This window comes from Tachyglossus aculeatus, chromosome 2, assembly GCF_015852505.1.
Source record: "Tachyglossus aculeatus isolate mTacAcu1 chromosome 2, mTacAcu1.pri, whole genome shotgun sequence".
Taxonomy (NCBI): domain Eukaryota; kingdom Metazoa; phylum Chordata; class Mammalia; order Monotremata; family Tachyglossidae; genus Tachyglossus; species Tachyglossus aculeatus.
The window spans coordinates 140,552,877-140,569,511 of NC_052067.1; the positions used below are offsets into that span (position 1 = coordinate 140,552,877).

The following is a 16,635-nucleotide window of genomic DNA, read 5'->3' on the forward strand; positions in this document are numbered from 1 at the left end:
TCACCAGCCCTTCGGGGACTTCTCCGACTCGGGATTCGAATCTGGATCTTTGGAATCGCGGGCCCTTGTTCTTGCTGGGGTGGGGAGGGGGAAGCAGGTCAGCGGGGAATCCGGCAGGGCAGAACAAGTCAGCCTGCTCATGAAACGGGGAAGCTGGCCAAGGAGGAAACAGGCTAAAAACAAAACCATAACAAACAGATGTTTCTACACCATCATCATCTCAATGGTATTTACTGAGCGCTCACTATTCGGTACGAAAGAGCTGGCAGGCGCATTCCACCGAAATCGAAAGATTTCAAATAGGTCAGTTGGAGAAAGGCGGCGATTGAGGCTCTTGGGAGAATTGGCGTCGGAGACTTGTGGAGGTCACAGAGAAATGGTGTACAGGACTGCCAGGCAAAATTGGTTGTTGAATTGTACTTTCCAAGCGCTTAGCACAGTGCTCTGCACACAGTAAGTGCTCAACAGATACCACTGAATGAATGAGTGAATAGTCTATAAATCTAGAATTCTCTCCCTACCCCAGCCCCATAGCAGAGAAGCAGCGTGGCTCGGTGGAAAGAGCCCGGGCTTTGGAGTCAGAGGTCATGGGTTCAAATCCTGGCTCCGCCAGTTGCCGGCTGTGTGACTTAGGGCAAGTCACTTCACTTCTCTGGGCCTCAGTTGCCTCATCTGTGAAATGGGGATTAAGACAGTGAGCCCCCCGTGGGACAACCTGATCACCTTGTAACCTCCCCAGCGCTTAGAACAGTGCTTTGCACATAGTAAGTGCTTAATAAATGCTATTATTATTATTATTATTATTCATTTATTTAAATGTCTGTCACCCCCTACTTGACTTGTAAGGTCCTTGAAGAGAGGAATCGTGTCTACCAGCTCTTTTTTTGTATTATTATTATTATGGTACTTGTTAAAGCACTTACTATGTGCCGGGCACTGTACTAAGCGCTGGGTTGCATAGAAGCAAACTGGGTTGGACACAGTCCCTGTCCACGCGGGGCTCACAAAGGATGTGGGTTCTAATCCCAGCTCTGCCACTTGTCTGCTGTGTGACCTTGGGCAAACCACTTAACTTTTCTCTGCCTCAATTACCTCATCTGTAAAATGGGGATTAAGACTGTGAGCCCCAAGTAGAACAGCCTGAATACCTTGTATCTACCCCAGCACTTAGAGCAGTGCTTGGCACATAGAGAGCCTTAACAAATACCATAATTAATAATAATTTTACAGATGAGGTAACTGAGGCCCAGAGAACAATAATAATAATGATGGCATTTATTAAGTGCTTACTATATGCAAAGCACTGTTTTAAGCACTGGGGAGGTTTCAAGGTGATCAGATTGTCCCACGGAGGGCTCACAGTCTTAATCTCTATTTTACAGATGAGGTCATTGAGGCACAGAGAAGTTAAGTGACTTGCCCAAAGTCACACAGCTGACAATTGGTGGAGCCGGAATTAGAACCCATGACCTCTGACTCCAAAGCCCGGGCTCTTTCCACTGAGCCACGCTGCTTCTCAGAGAAGTGAAGTGAGTTGCCCCAAATCACCCAGAAGACAAGTGGTGGAGCCGGGATTAGAACCCATGACCTTTTGAATCCCAGGCCCATTTCTATCCACTACACCATGCTATTTCTCTACTTGTACTCTCCTAAGCGCTTAGTACAGTGCTCGGCATACACTGAGAAGCAGCATGGCTCAGTGGGAAGAGCCCGGGCTTTGGAGTCAGAGGTCATGGGTTCAAATCCCGGCTCCACCACTTATCAGCTGTGCGACTTTGGGCAAGTCACTTCACTTCTCTGGGCCTCAGTTCCCTCATCTGTAAAATGGGGATTAAGACTGTGAGCCCCACGTGGGACAACCTGATCACCTTGTATCCCCCCAGCGCTTAGAACAGTGCTTTGCACATAGTAAGCACTTAATAAATGCCATTATTATTATTGTTATCATTATTATTATTAAATACCATCGGTTGAATGATTTCTTGGGTCTGCACCTCTAAGCCATGGTCATGGCGTGACCGTCCGTAGAACTGTGGATGACACGGGACCGTCTCTCTATGTTGCCAACTTGTACTTCCCAAGCGCTTAGTACAGTGCTCTGCACACAGTAAGCGCTCAATAAATACGATTGATTGATTGACACTCCATTTTGTCGGAAGAGTTCCTTGGAAAAATGGAACCGTTTTCTGTCGCCTAAGACCAGGCCTCTTATCGCACCCTTCCACTGAGCTACCCAGCCATCAATCAGTCAGTCAGCGGTATCGATGGGGCACCTACCTTGTGCAGAACGTTGCACTAAGCCGTAAGCTTGTTTCATTCATTCAATCATATTTATTGAGTGCTTACTGTGTGCAGAGCACTGTACTAAGCGCTTGGGAACATATAGAGACGGTCCCTCCCCAACAAGGGGCTCACAGTCTAGAAGGGGGAGACAGACAACAAAACAGAACAAGGAGACAGGTAACTGTAAGTAGACAGGTGACTCTAGACTGTAAGCTCCTTGTGGGCAGGAAATGTGACTGCTTATTGTTATATTGTTCTCTCCCAAGCGCTTACTACAGTGCTCTGCACACAGGAAGGGCTCAACAAATACCATTGAACGAATAGAAATATATTCCTACTCCACTAGAAATTTGCAGTCTAGACGGGGAGAGATGTGATGAAATTATGGATAGGTACATGAGTGTCATGGGGCTGAGGGTAGGGCAAATACCATCTGTGTATTGAGCGCCTACTGTGTGCTGAGGACTGTACTGAGCGCTTGGGAGAGTTCAGTGCAGTAGAGTTGGTAGACACAGTCCCTGCCCTCAATGAGCTTGCAGTCTAGAGGGGGAGATGGACATTAATTCCAATATCTACACTCTAACTAACCTTATAATAATAATAATGATGACAGTATTTAAGCGCTTACTATGTGCAAAGCACTGTTCTAAGTGGTGGGGGGGAGAATACAAGGTGATTATGTTACCCACGGGGGCTCACAGTCTTAATCCCCATTTTGCAGATGAGGTAACTGAGGCACAGAGAAGTGAAGTGACTTGCCCAGAGTCACGCAGCAGACAAGTGGCAGAGCCGGGATTAGAACCCATAATAATAATAATAATAATAATAATGGCATTTATTAAGCGCTTACTATGTGCAAAGCACTGTTATTACTATGTGTGTTATTATTATCATTATAAAGGGAGAAAATCAGGGTGATGTGGAAAGGAGGGCTTAGTCAGGGAAGGCTTCTTGGAGGAGATGGGCCTTGAATAAAGCTTTGAAGTGGAGAAGAGGAATGATCCTTTGGATATGAAGAGGGAAGGTGCTTCAGGCCAGAGGCAGGAAGCAGCGTGGCTCAGTGGAAAGAGCCCGGGCTTGGGAGCCAGAGGTCATGGGTTCTAATCCTGGCTCCGCCACTTGTCAGCTGTGTGACTTTAGATAAGTCACCTCACTTCTCTGGGCCTCAGTTCCCTCATCTGGAAAATGGGGATTAAGACTGTGAGCCCCACGTGGGACAACGTGTGTATCCCCCCAGTGCTTAGAACAGTGTTTTGCACATAGTAAGTGCTTAACAAATGCCATTATTATTATTATTTTGTGGGTGAGAGGTCGGTGCTGAGATAGACGAGCTCGGGGTACAGTGAGTGGTTGGCATTCATGAGCAAAATGCATGGGCTGGGTTGTAGCAGGAGAACAGCGTGGCTCAGTGGAAAGAGCACGCGCTTTGGAGTCGGAGGTCATGGGTTCAAATCCCGGCTCGGCCATTTGTCAGCTGTGTGACTTTGGGCAAGTCACTTCACTTTTCTAGGCCTCAGTTCCCTCATCTGTAGAATGGGGATTGAGACTGTGAGCCCCCTGTGGGACAACCTGATCACCTTGCAACCACCCCAGCGCTTAAAACAGTGCCTTGCACATAGTAAGTGCTTAATAAATGCCGTCATTACTATTATTATTAACAGAATTAGTAGCCACGGTCCCTGCCCATAACGGGCTTACAGTCTAGGGGAAGCAACGTGGCTTAGTGGCCAGAGCACGGGCTTGGGAGTCAGAGGACCTGCTTTCTTATCCCGGCTCTTCCACTTGTCTGCTGTGTGACCTTGGGCAAGTTACTTCACTTCTCTGGGCCTCAGTTCCCTCATCTGTCAAATGGGGATTAAGACTGGGAGCCCCATGTAGGGCATGGATTGCGTCCAACCCGATTATCTTGTATGTACTTCAGCGCTTAGTACAGAGCCCGGCACAACAGATACCATTATTCATTCATTCATTCAATCGTATTTATTGAGCGCTTACTGTGTGCAGAGCACTGTACTAAGCGCTTGGGAAGTACAAGTTGGCAACATATAGAGACGGTCCCTACCCAACAACGGGCTCGCAGTCTAGAAATAGAACTTCTTATTAGATATATTATTATATTATGACATTATTCTGAAGGGTGGTTGTGCCTGAAACCCTTGGGTTTGGGGTAGATAATAATAATAATTACGGTATTTGTTAAGCTCTTACTATGTGAGAAGCACTGTTCTAAGCGCTGGGGGGATGCAAGGTGATCAGGTTGTCCCACGGGGGGCTCACAGTCCTAATCCCCATTTTACAGATGAGGGAACTGAGGCCCAGAGAAGTTAAGTGGCTTGCCCAAGGGCACACAGCTGACAAAAGGGTGAGCCGGAATTCGAACCCATGACCCGCGACTCCCAAGTCCGCACTCCTTCCACTGAACCACGAAATGGCCCCCTTTGGTGGGGGAGGGGGAGTTTCTGTAAATTCAAGGTCACCAATCCAAAGACCCTTCCCCTAACTAAAAAAAATCCACATCTGAAAATAATGCCTCTCATTTATCTCTGCCACCTTTACTTCCACTCCTCATTCCTCACTCCTTCTGTGGAGCAAAGGGGAGGTGGATAAATGCCTGAGCCATAAGAAGTTCCTTTTTTTTGGAGGGGTGATGGCTTTTTGAAGATACTTTGCTATTCTGTCACTGCACTGTACATGCAGGGTTAGTATACCTCCTAAGATCTTGATTACCTGACTTAAAAGAGGCAAATAATAATGATATCTAAGCACTTACTGTGTACCAAGCACTGTAATAAGTGCTGGAGTAAGTTTTAAAGAAGGGCAGGTCCAACACAGTCTCCGTCCCATAGGGGCTCACAGTCCCAGAAGAGGCATTGAATCCCCATTTTACAGATGAGGAAACTGAGGTACAGGGAAGTGACTTGCCCAGGGTCATGCAGCAAGCTAGGGGGAGAGCCTGGATTAATTTATTATTATTATCTATTTATTTTATTTTGTTAGTATGTTTGGTTTTGTTCTCTCTCTCCCCCTTTTAGACTGTGAGCCCACTGTTGGGTAGGGACTGTCTCTATATGTTGCCAACTTGTACTTCCCCATTTTACAGATGAGGAAACTGAGGCACAGGGCAGTGACTTGCCCAGGGTCATGCAGCAAGCTAGGGGGAGAGCCAGGATTAATTTATTATTATTATCTATTTATTTTATTTTGTTAGTATGTTTGGTTTTGTTCTCTGTCTCCCCCTTTTAGACTGTGAGCCCACTGTTGGGTAGGGACTGTCTCTATATGTTGCCAACTTGGTCTTCCCAAAGCGCTTAGTACAGTGCTCTGCACACAGTAAGCGCTCAATAAATACGATTGATTGATTAAAACTGAGCTTCTCCAACTCCCAGACCTGTGCTGTTTCCACTAGGCCATGCTGTTCCCCTATAACAAAATACAATAGAAATGTCATGTAAATAGTATTAGGCCTCAAAGATGATATAGTTTTTACTTATAACAGTTTAATAAGATCTGGTAAATGTATACGATTGACTTAAATAACTTCTGAAAGGCAGCCAGATAACCAAGGAAAATAGTTTGTTCTCCAATGTCTTCCGTTCTAACTGATGCATTCCGAAGATAAGGAAGAAATTCAAGTCCCGGGCCTTTCTGAGGTCACAGTAGATCTGTTTAAGATCTTATCTGAAATTCATGAAACAAAAGAGGCAGAAACAGTTTGTTCCCCCTCTAGCAACTTTTATTTCGGTGGATTTGTTTTCTGCGGAGTGAATTCGGAAGACTAACCTGAAATATCGTACTGTCTTCTACAAGGCATAGTCTCCCACAGTGTGGCTTCTGAATCAATCAATCATATTTATTGAGCGCTTACTGTGTGCAGAGCACTGTACTCTGAAAAGTGGACTTAATTGCTCAGCGGAAGGTTTTTTGATCTGCCGAGTGAGGATGTTACTTATTGCCACCGCATAAAGGCGTTTTATAGGCCAAATAATCGGTCCTTTGTTGAAACTTTAATATATGGCTCTATGGAATGGTGTGCTGCTTCAGAAGCAGTTATCCAAAAAAAGATGGGGGAGATCTTTGCTGAGATATATGGAAAAAAATGCCCCAGTGAGAGTCCATCATCAAAACTCTCCTAATAAAGATATGCAAGCACTTCAACCCAGATCCGTAGTGTGGTAGGAATGTGGGATGATTTCAATGTTTTGGAAGCCATTTCTCTCACCTGAGGCCAAAGTGCACGCACTTGGGAGTCAGAGGTCATGGGTTCAAATTCCGACTCCGCCACTTGTCAGCTGTGTGACTTCGGGCAAGTCACTTCACTTCTCTGTGCCTCAGTTACCTCATCTGTAAAATGGGGATTAAGACTGTGAGCCCCACGTGGGACAACCTGATCGCCTTGTATCCTCCCCAGCGCTTAGAACAGTGCTTTGCACATAGTAAGCACTTAACAAATGCCATCATTATTATTATAAGGGAATATGTTCACCAACTGTTTTGTACTCTCCCAAGCGTTTAGTACAGTGCATCATCATTGATGAGGATAATAGTGGCTGAAGAAATTCAACTTTGCCTCCAGTGTGCAAATGAAAGCTTTAAATTCCTGACTGAACAATTCATCATTGCTGAGCACATATCCTCTTGCTCTGCTGCTGCCCTTCTCTGTAATTTATTTTAATGTCTGTCTCCCCCTTCACTAAGTTGTAAATTCCTTGAGGCGGGGATTGCATCTACCAATTCTATTATACTCTTCCCAAGTGCTTATTACAGTGCTCTGCACACAATAAGTGCCCAATAAATACCATTGATTGATTTGATGAAGCATAGGCAGGCCACATTTGGATATAAACAGCGAAAGTAGAAGGAAGTAGGTAGACACAGATTGTAACTAGGGGCTCATTACAGCGAGGGACTGTATCTGTTGTTGTATTATACTCTCCCAAGCGCTTAGTACAGTGCTTTGCACACAGTAAGTGCTCAATAAATTGGATTGAATGAATGAGATAGAGAACGTAGATGGTGGTGGAGCTGGGTTAGAAATCCCTGCCTTCAGGGAGCAGGCAGTCTAGTGGGGAAGTGACAGTAAAATACATGAGAGAGGAGGAAGAAGAAAAAGGGAGTGTGAAGCATTGTGGCTCAGTGGAAAGAGCATCGGCTTTGGAGTCAGAGGTCATGGGTTCAAATGCCGGCTCCGCCAATTGTCAGCTGTGTGGCTTTGGGCAAGTCATTTAACTTCTCTGTGCCTCAGTTCCCTCATCTGTAAAATGGGGATTAAGCCTGTGAGGCCCCCGTGGGACAACCTGATCACCTTGTAACCTCCCCAGCGCTTAGAACAGTGCTTTGCACATAAGTGCTTAATAAATGCCATCATCATTATTATTATTATGAGTTGATGCTTAACTCTACTTGGCCTCTCACCCCATCTCAACTTGCTACTCTCCTACTCTAACCCAGCCCGCAGCCATACCTCCATCTCGTCTATCTCACCGCCGACCTCTCGCCCACATCCTGCCTCTGGCCTGGAACGCCCACCCTCCTCAAATTCGACAGACGGTTCCTCTCCCCCCATATTCAAAGCCTTATTGAAGGCACTGTGGAGTCGATCCTACTTCTGCCTACTCAGACTGTGAGCCCCATGTGGGACAGGGACTGCCTCCAACCTCATTGACTGGTATTTATTTATTTATTTTACTTGTACATATCTATTCTATGTATTTTATTTTGTTCATATGTTTTGTTCTCCGTCTCCCCCTTCTAGACTGCGAGCCCGCTGTTGGGTAGGGACTGTCTCTATATGTTGCCAACTTGTACTTCCCAAGCGCTTAGTACAGTGCTCTGCACACAGTAAGCACAATAAATACGATTGATTGATCTACCCTAGTGCTTGCAGCAGTGCTTGGCACGACTTGTACTTCCCAAGCGCTTAGTACAGTGCTGTGCACACAGTAAGCGCTCAATAAATACGATTGAATGAATGAATGGCACATGGTAAGGGCCTAACCAGTACCATTATTATTCTTCATAGTAATCACAGAAGTACTTGCAATTAAAAGCTATTAAGATTTTATTTCTACACCGTTTCTTTAATCCCTCCATTTGAGGTCAGTGGTTTTAAGGAAATAGTGGCAGTTGTCATCGTATTTGATGCTGTGGATGCTTGTCTACTTGTTTTGTTTTGTTGTCTGTCTCCCCCTTCTAGACTGCGAGCCCGTTGTTGGGTAGGGATTGTCTCTATCTGTTGCCAAAATGTACTTTTCATGCATTCATTCCTTTATTGAGCGCTTACGGTGTGCAGAGCACTGTACTAAGTGCTTGGGAAGTACAAGTTGGCAACATATAGAGACGGTCCCTTCCCAACAGCGGGCTCACAGTCTAGAAAGGGGAGACAGACAACAAAACAAAACATGTAGACAGCACTTTCCAAGTGCATAGTACAGTGATCTGCACACAGTAAGTGCTCAATAAAGACAATTGAATGAATGAATCCTGAGAGGCATTCTGCAAACCCCACCGTAGGCCGTAAGAACTGGACACAGAGGTCTCCTTGATTTTTGAAGACGATGCTTTGGGTGGCGAGAAGCTATCCACCCTGACAAGGGCTGCAGAAAGACAGTCAGTCTCTTCTGCTTTCTGCGCACAAATGTAATAGAGCCCATTTTATCATCATCATCATCAATCGTATTTATTGAGCTCTTACTATGTGCAGAGCACTGTACTAAGCGCATGGGAAGTACAAATTGGCAACGTATAGAGACAGTCCCTACCCAACAGTGGGCTCACAGTCTAAAAGGGGGGAGACAGAGAACAAAACCAAACATACTAACAAAATGAAATAAATAGAATAGATATGTGCAAGTAAAATAAATGGAGTACTAAATATGTACCAACATATATACAGGTGCTGTGGGGAAGGGAAGGAGGTAAGATCGGGGGGATGGAGAGGGGGACGAGGGGGAGAGGAAGGAAGGGGCTCAGTCTGGGAAGGCCTGATGTCCCGATCCTCCTCTGGTGGGTGGGTGGCAGAAAGGGTGGCAGAAGGCAACCAAGGGGCTGCTGAGTGGCATTACTGTCTCCACTCAAGGCGCTAACACAGAACTACTCATCTGTGGGTAGGGAACGTGTCTACCAACTCCATTCTCAGCACATCACAACCCCACCTCGCCTCCCTTTCCTCTCTACCCAATCTTGACGACCAGGTTACTGCTGTCAACTCCACCCGTTCTACTAAACTCGCTCACTCTCTCCCCTTTTTCTTCGCCGCTCTCGTGCCACTAACCCACAGCCTTGGATCACGTCCTCCCCCGGGCCCGGAATGCCCTCCCTCCGCCCATCCGCCAAGCTAGCTCTCTTCCTCCCTTCAGGGCCCTACTGAGAGCTCACCTCCTCCAGGAGGCCATCCCACACTGAGTCCCTTCCTTCCTCTCCCCCTCGTGCTCCTCTCCATCCCCCCCCCATCTTACCTCCTTCCCTTCCCCACAGCACCTGCATATATGTATATATGTTTGTACATATTTATTACTCTTTATTTATTTTACTTGTACATAGCTATTCTATTTATCTTATTTTGTTAGTATGTTTGGTTTTGTTCTCTGTCTCCCCCTTTTAGACCGTGAGCCCACTGTTGGGTAGGGACCGTCTCTATATGTTGCCAACTTGTACTTCCCAAACGCTTTATACAGTGCTTTGCACACAGTAAGCGCTCAACAAATACGATTGATGATGACGATTGATGATCACTGCCACTGTCCACCTCCTTCGCTCTTATGCTCGAGCTGCTGAACGCTGCTGGCGAAAGTCTAAACACCAAGTCAACCTTGTTCACTTCAAGGTCATCCTTTCCTGCCTTAACTCTGCCCTCTCCTCTGCCAGAAAAACTATTTCTCCTCCCTTACTGACACCCCTGCCCATCATCCCCGTCAGCTCTTTCATACATTTAACTCCCTTCTCAGGCCCCCTGTTCCTCCCCCTCCTCCATCCCTCACCCCCAACGATCTGGCCTCCTACTTCATTAGTAAAATTAACTCCAGCAGGTCTGAGCTCCCCAAAGTCACTCCTTTGAGTAAAATAATAATTAATAATGATTATGGTATTTAAGTGCTTCCTATGTGTCAGGCACTGTACTAAGTGCTGGGGTGGATGCAAGAAAATCAGGCTGGACAGTCCCTGTCCCTTTTGGGGCTCACAGTCACAATCCCCATTTTACATACATACATTGTACATATTTTTTTTACTCTATTTTATTTGTACATATCTATTCTATTTATTTTATTTTGTTAGTATGTTTGGTTTTGTTCTCTGTCTCCCCCTTTTAGACTGTGAGCCCACTGTTGGGTAGGGACTGTCTCTATATGTTGCCAATTCAAGCGCTTAGTACAGTGCTCTGCACATAGTAAGCGCTCAATAAATACGATTGATGATGATGATGATATGAGGTCACTGAGGTCCAGAGAACAACAATAATAATACTGCATTCATTCATTCATTCAATCGTATTTATCGAGCACTTACTGTGTGCGGAGCACTGTAATAATCATGCTATTTGTTACTATGTGCCAAGCACTGTTCTAAGCACTCGGGGAGATACTGAGAGCTCACCTCCTCCAGGAGGCCTTCCCAGACTGAGCCCCCTCCTTCCTCTCCTCCTCCTCCCCATCCCCCCCGCCTTACTTCCTTCCCCTCCCCACAGCACCTGTATATATGTAGATATGTTTGTACGGATTTATTACTCTATTTTATTTGTACATATTTATTCTATTTATTTTATTTTGTTAATTCGTTTTGTTCTCTGTCTCCCACTCCTAGACTGTGAGCCCGCTGTTGAGTAGGGACCGTCTCTCTATGTTGCCAACTTGTACTTCCCAAGCACTTAGTACAGTGCTCTGCACACAGTAAGCGCTCAATAAATACGATTGAATGAATGAATGAATGAAAATGAAAGTAATCAGGTTGTCCCAGTGGGGCCCACAGTCTTAATCCCCATTTTACAGATGGAGTAACTGAGGTACAAGGAAGTTAAGTGACTTGCCCAAGGTCACACAGCAGCTAAGTGGCGGAGCCGGGATTAGAACCCACGTCCTCTGACTCCCAAGCCCGGGCTCAGGCCAGTAGGCCATGCTGCCCAAAGTCCCACAGCAGACAAGTGGCGGAGGCAGAATTAGAACCCAGGACTTATGACTCCAAAGTCCACGCTGTTGCCACTAAGCCGTGCTGTGCTTACTATGTGTCTTCTAGACTGTGAGCCCACTGTTGGGTAGGGACTATATATGTTGCCAACTTGTACTTCCCAAGCGCTTAGTACAGTGCTCTGCACACAGTAAGCGCTCAATAAATGCGATTGAATGAATGAATGTGTCAAGCACCGTTCTAAGCACTGGGGTAGATAGAAGCTAATCAGGTTGGACACAGTCCCCGTCCCACATGAGGGTACAGTGCCTGGCATATAGTAAGCACTTAACAAATATCCTAATTATTGTTATTATTGTTAGAGAAGCAGCGTGGCTCAGTGGAAAGAGCCCGGGCTTTGGAGTCAGAGGTCATGGGTTCAAATCCCGGCTCCGCCAACTGTCAGCTGGGTGACTTTGAGCAAGTCACTTCACTTCTCTGGGCCTCAGTTCCCTCATCTGTCAAATGGGGATTAAAACTGAGCCCCCCGTGGGACAGCCTGATCAGCTTGTAACCTCCCCAGCGCTTAGAACAGCGCTTTGCACATAGTAAGCGCTTAACAAATGCCATCTTTATTATTATTATTATTAGAGGCAAGGCTGTTAGTCGTGCAGGTGGGTGCTGTCTGGGGGCTCTCCACCTGGGTGTATTTTAGCCCAGCTCCTCAGCCCATTCATTCATTCATTCAGTCATATTTATTGAGCGCTTACTGTGTGCAGAGCACTGTACTAAGCGCTTGGGAAGTACAAGTTGGAAGCATATAGAGACGGTCCCTCCCCAACAACGAGCTCACGGTCTAGAGGGGGAGACAGACATTAATGCAAATAGATAAAACAAATTACACATAGGTGCTGTGGGGAGTCATTCATTCAATCGTATTTATTGAACGCTTACTGTGTGCAGGGCACTGTACTAAGCGCTTGGGAAGTACAAGTTGGAAGCATATAGAGACGGTCCCTCCCCAACAACGAGCTTACGGTCTAGAGGGGGAGGCAGACATTAATACAAATAGATAAAACAATAAATTACACATAGATACATAGGTGCTGTGGGGAGTCATTCATTCAATCGTATTTATTGAGCGCTTACTGTGTGCAGGGCACTGTACTGAGCGCTTGGGAAGTACAAGTTCTTTTCGTCCCCGCTTTCCAGACGAGGGAACTGAGGCAGGGAGAAGTGAAGTGACTTGTCCGAGGTCACAGGGCAGAGCGTCCCCCCCAGCCCCCCGCCCCTCACGAGCCCATCCTTACTCAGCTTCCCGAGCCGAGGGAGCGACGGTGGTGGCCCTGCTCACTTAATCCCGACCAACGCCGGTAATCGGGATGGGAGATAACGGGGAGATTCCCAGGAGGGGATCTTCAGACCAGCGGTGGGCCTGGCCTAGGTTACCTGGGGCCTGAGTGGGGAAATAGAGGAACGGAGCCCCTCTTTTGGGGAGGGGGTGTGACCCCCCCCCAAAGGGCTGGGATACCTCTGGTCCGGCCCGGGACATCCTCACGTTCTCCTCCTTGTCCGGCTGGGATGGGCCTGGGTGGCTGGGAGGGCTGGAATCCTTTTCACTTTCATCATCATCATCATCATCATCAGTCGTATTTATTGAGCGCTTACTATGTGCAGAGTATGTGCATTGTACTAAGCGCTTGGGAAGTACAAATTGGCAACATATAGAGACGGTCCCTACCCATCAGTGGGCTCACAGTCTAAAAGGGGGAGACAGAGAACAAAACCAAACATGCTAACAAAATAAAATAAATAGAATAGATATGCACGAATAAAATAAATAAATAAATAAATAGAGTAATAAATATGTGCAAACATATATACAGGTGCTGTGGGGAAGGGAAGGAGGTAATACACGTACACATAACACAAGGAGGTAATATACATACACAAGGAGGTATGTGTAATACACATACACGTAATTCACATACAGGTTGTTGGGTAGGGATTGTCTCTCTACCTGTTGCCAAATTGTACTTTCATTCATTCATTCAGTCGTATTTATTGAACGCTTACTGTGTGCAGAGCAGTGTACTCAGCGCTTAGCACTTTCCAAGCGCTTAGTACAGTGATCTACACACAGTTAGCGCTCAATAAGTACGATCGAATGAATGAATATGGGTTTGGACCAAACTTAAGTTGGCTTCCCGGTGGGCACACGGATCTAGGATGTGGAGGCTCATTCACAAGATGGAGCTGCTTGATTGCACTCTAGAGCCCGGAGATGAGTTGGCAAAGCCACTCTGCTTGTGGACTTAATAATAAATCTAATGATGATGATGATGGTGGTATTTGTTAAACGTTTACTTTGCGCCAGGCACTGTACTAAGCACTGGGGTGGATACGAGCAAATCAAGTTGGACACAGTCCCTGTCCCAAGTGGGGCTCACAGTCTCAATCCCCGTTTTACAGACGAGGCATGGAGAAGTGAAGTGACTTGCCCAAGGTCACACAACAGACAAGTGGCGGCGCCGGGATTAGAACCCATGACCTTTTGACTCCCAGGTTCCTTTTTGAGCCCCTTCCTTCCTCTCCCCCTCGTCCCCCTCTCCATCCCCCACATCTTACCTCCTTCCCTTCCCCACAGCACCTGTATATATGTATATATGTTTGTACATATTTATTACTCTATTTATTTATTTTACTTGTACATATCTACTCTATTTTATTTTGTTAATATGTTTGGTTTTGTTTTCTGTCTCCCCGTTTTAGACTGTGAGCCCACTATCGGGTAGGGACTGTCTCTCTATGTTGCCAACTTGTACTTCCCAAGCGCTTAGTACGGTGCTCTGCACACAGTAAGCGCTCAATAAATACGATTGAGTTTCGGGCTCTAGTCGCTACACCATGCTGACTTTTGACTCTTATCAACTGGTTGTTGTTCAGGACCTTTATCATGGCCTGTAATATTCACAGTTTTGGATCCAAGGCCTTTGTTAGACCAGCTAGAGCACAAACATATCAAACCAGTTGATATCCATGGGAACGTTTATGTTTCCCACCCTCTCTATTACATTCTTGTCTGTGTGGTGTCCCCTTTCTCCCACTTTCTGCTCTCTACTAAACCTCTTCTCTGCATTGTCCCCTTCTCCCCCCACCCCTTATTTTCTCAGATCCTTCATCTTTTCCTCACTTCCACTGTAATTGCTGTTCTCTTCTTCCATCTGCCTCTGCCCAGCTGTTTTTTTCCTCTTTTCTTTCCTCCCCTCAATTCCCTTTCTCCGAGTCACCCCCCTCAACCCCTCTCTTCTGGCTTCCTGGAGATGCTTTGTGCCCATTGATCACCCGTTCTGCCGTTGTCCTGTCCACCTTCTGTAGACCTTGCCGCTTTCCTCCCTTGGGTCAACGGGACACAGGGGGCTTTGCTGAATTCCATTAATTTCTGGTGGACCCTGCAGGGTTTTTTGTTGTTGTTGTTGTTGTTGTTGTTGTTTTGGGGGGGCCGATCTCAGCCTTCCTACCGTCCCTGCCTTCTTACCTGGCTGTGCTCTTTCTCCGGACCCTTCTGCTGCTTTGAGCCTATTTGCCTGCCTTGCCTGTAACTTATTTTCCTGTCTGTCTGCCCCTGTAGCCTGTAAGCTCCTTGTGGACAGGGATTATAGCTCTCAGTCGATCTGTCAGTCGTATTTAGAGAGCACTTAATGTGTGCCGAGCACTGTTTTAGGGGCTTGGGAGAGTACAATGCTTGGCATGTAGTAAGTACTTAACGAGTACCATAATTATTATTACAATTCAGAAGAGTTGGTAGACACATTCCCTGCCCACAGGGAGCCTGCTGTCTATTGCGGGAGACAGACGTTAAAATAATTTCCGGATCGCTACAGATGGGACAGTGGCTACCAACTCTCTCCCAAGGGTTTAGCAGGAGGCTCTGCACCCAGTAAGTACCATCGATCAATTTGCCAGTCCTCCATCCTTATCCCATTGGCTACCTCCCCCTTCCACAGCCCGTTATTCTTGGAACACCCTGTACTTCGTATCGGATCGCCCCAGACTTCCACTCTTGACTCGGTTTCTCATTCAATCCTCCTCACTTTCCCTCCCCGTCCCAAACCACAGCCAGGCCAGGATCTCCCCCTTCTTTAGCTTTCTTCCTCCCCCGTACTCTCCACATTCTCCCTCCCCCCAGCAAAATTCATTCATTCAATCGTATTTATTGAGCACCTACTGTGTGCAGAGCACTGTACTAAGCACTTGGGAAGTACAAGTTGGCAACATATAGAGACGGTCCCTACCCAACAGTGGGCTCACAGTCTAGAAGGGGGAGACAGACGACAAAACATGGAGACAGGTGGTCTGTGAAGACATTGAGCAAAACGAATCCTAATCCCCTCATGTTGAACGCCAGTATTTGCACTTCTCCATTCTGAAAAGCGGTCACGGATACTTACCTTTTTGTTTCCTCTTTTTTGGCCAGTTTTCTCAGCCCCTCTAATCCCATGATTGCCTTATTTTATTATTTTTTTTTGAAAGTCCTTAGTGTGGGTCCTCATCAAAGGCCTTTTGAAATCTAAATGTATTATAATATCTGGTTCCCCTTGCGCTTTAACATTGAACAATAGTAGTGGAATACTTGGAAATCTCCTTCTGAGCATTTGCTTTGCATGTACAAAACCTCCAGTAGCAGAACTCCGGTATTACCAAACGATTGTGTAGAGTGGGTAGAAACCCGGGGCATCTCTTTGCAAAGGTAACGTAATCTGGGGTTTTCATATCTCATTTTCCCTTTATTAAATCATCCAGTGATGTTTATTGAGCAATTACAGTGTATAGAGCCCTTAGGAGTACAGCACGAAAGAGTCAATAGATGCATTCTCTGCCCACAACAAGCTTTCAACCTAGATAATGCTGTGAAACTCTTATTGTTTTGTTTTTTGGGTTTTTTTTTTAAAGATTGTGAAGAGTTTCACCATATGTCTATCATCTCTTCAGCGCTTAGAACAGTGCTTTGCACATAGTAAGCGCTTAGTAAATGCCATCATTATTATTATTATTGTCTCTATGAATTGGGGAAAAGGCATTTCCCAATTAAGCCCTCTTTTTTCCTCAGCTCGCTCTCCCTTCTACCATGTATATGCACTTGGATCTGTGACCCTCGGGCGTCTGAATATTCACCCCACCTTCAACCCCACAGCACTTCTGTACATATCCTTAGATTATATATTATAAAATTATGTATTTAATCATATCAATGTC

At 46.0% G+C, this 16,635-nt stretch overlaps 1 protein-coding gene across 1 annotated transcript in view; it reads left to right on the forward strand.

Moving 5' to 3' along the window:
- Window positions 1-16,635, forward strand: part of PGM2L1 (phosphoglucomutase 2 like 1) — a 92,749-nt gene that overhangs the window by 13,781 nt on the left and 62,333 nt on the right. The window lies entirely within an intron of this gene.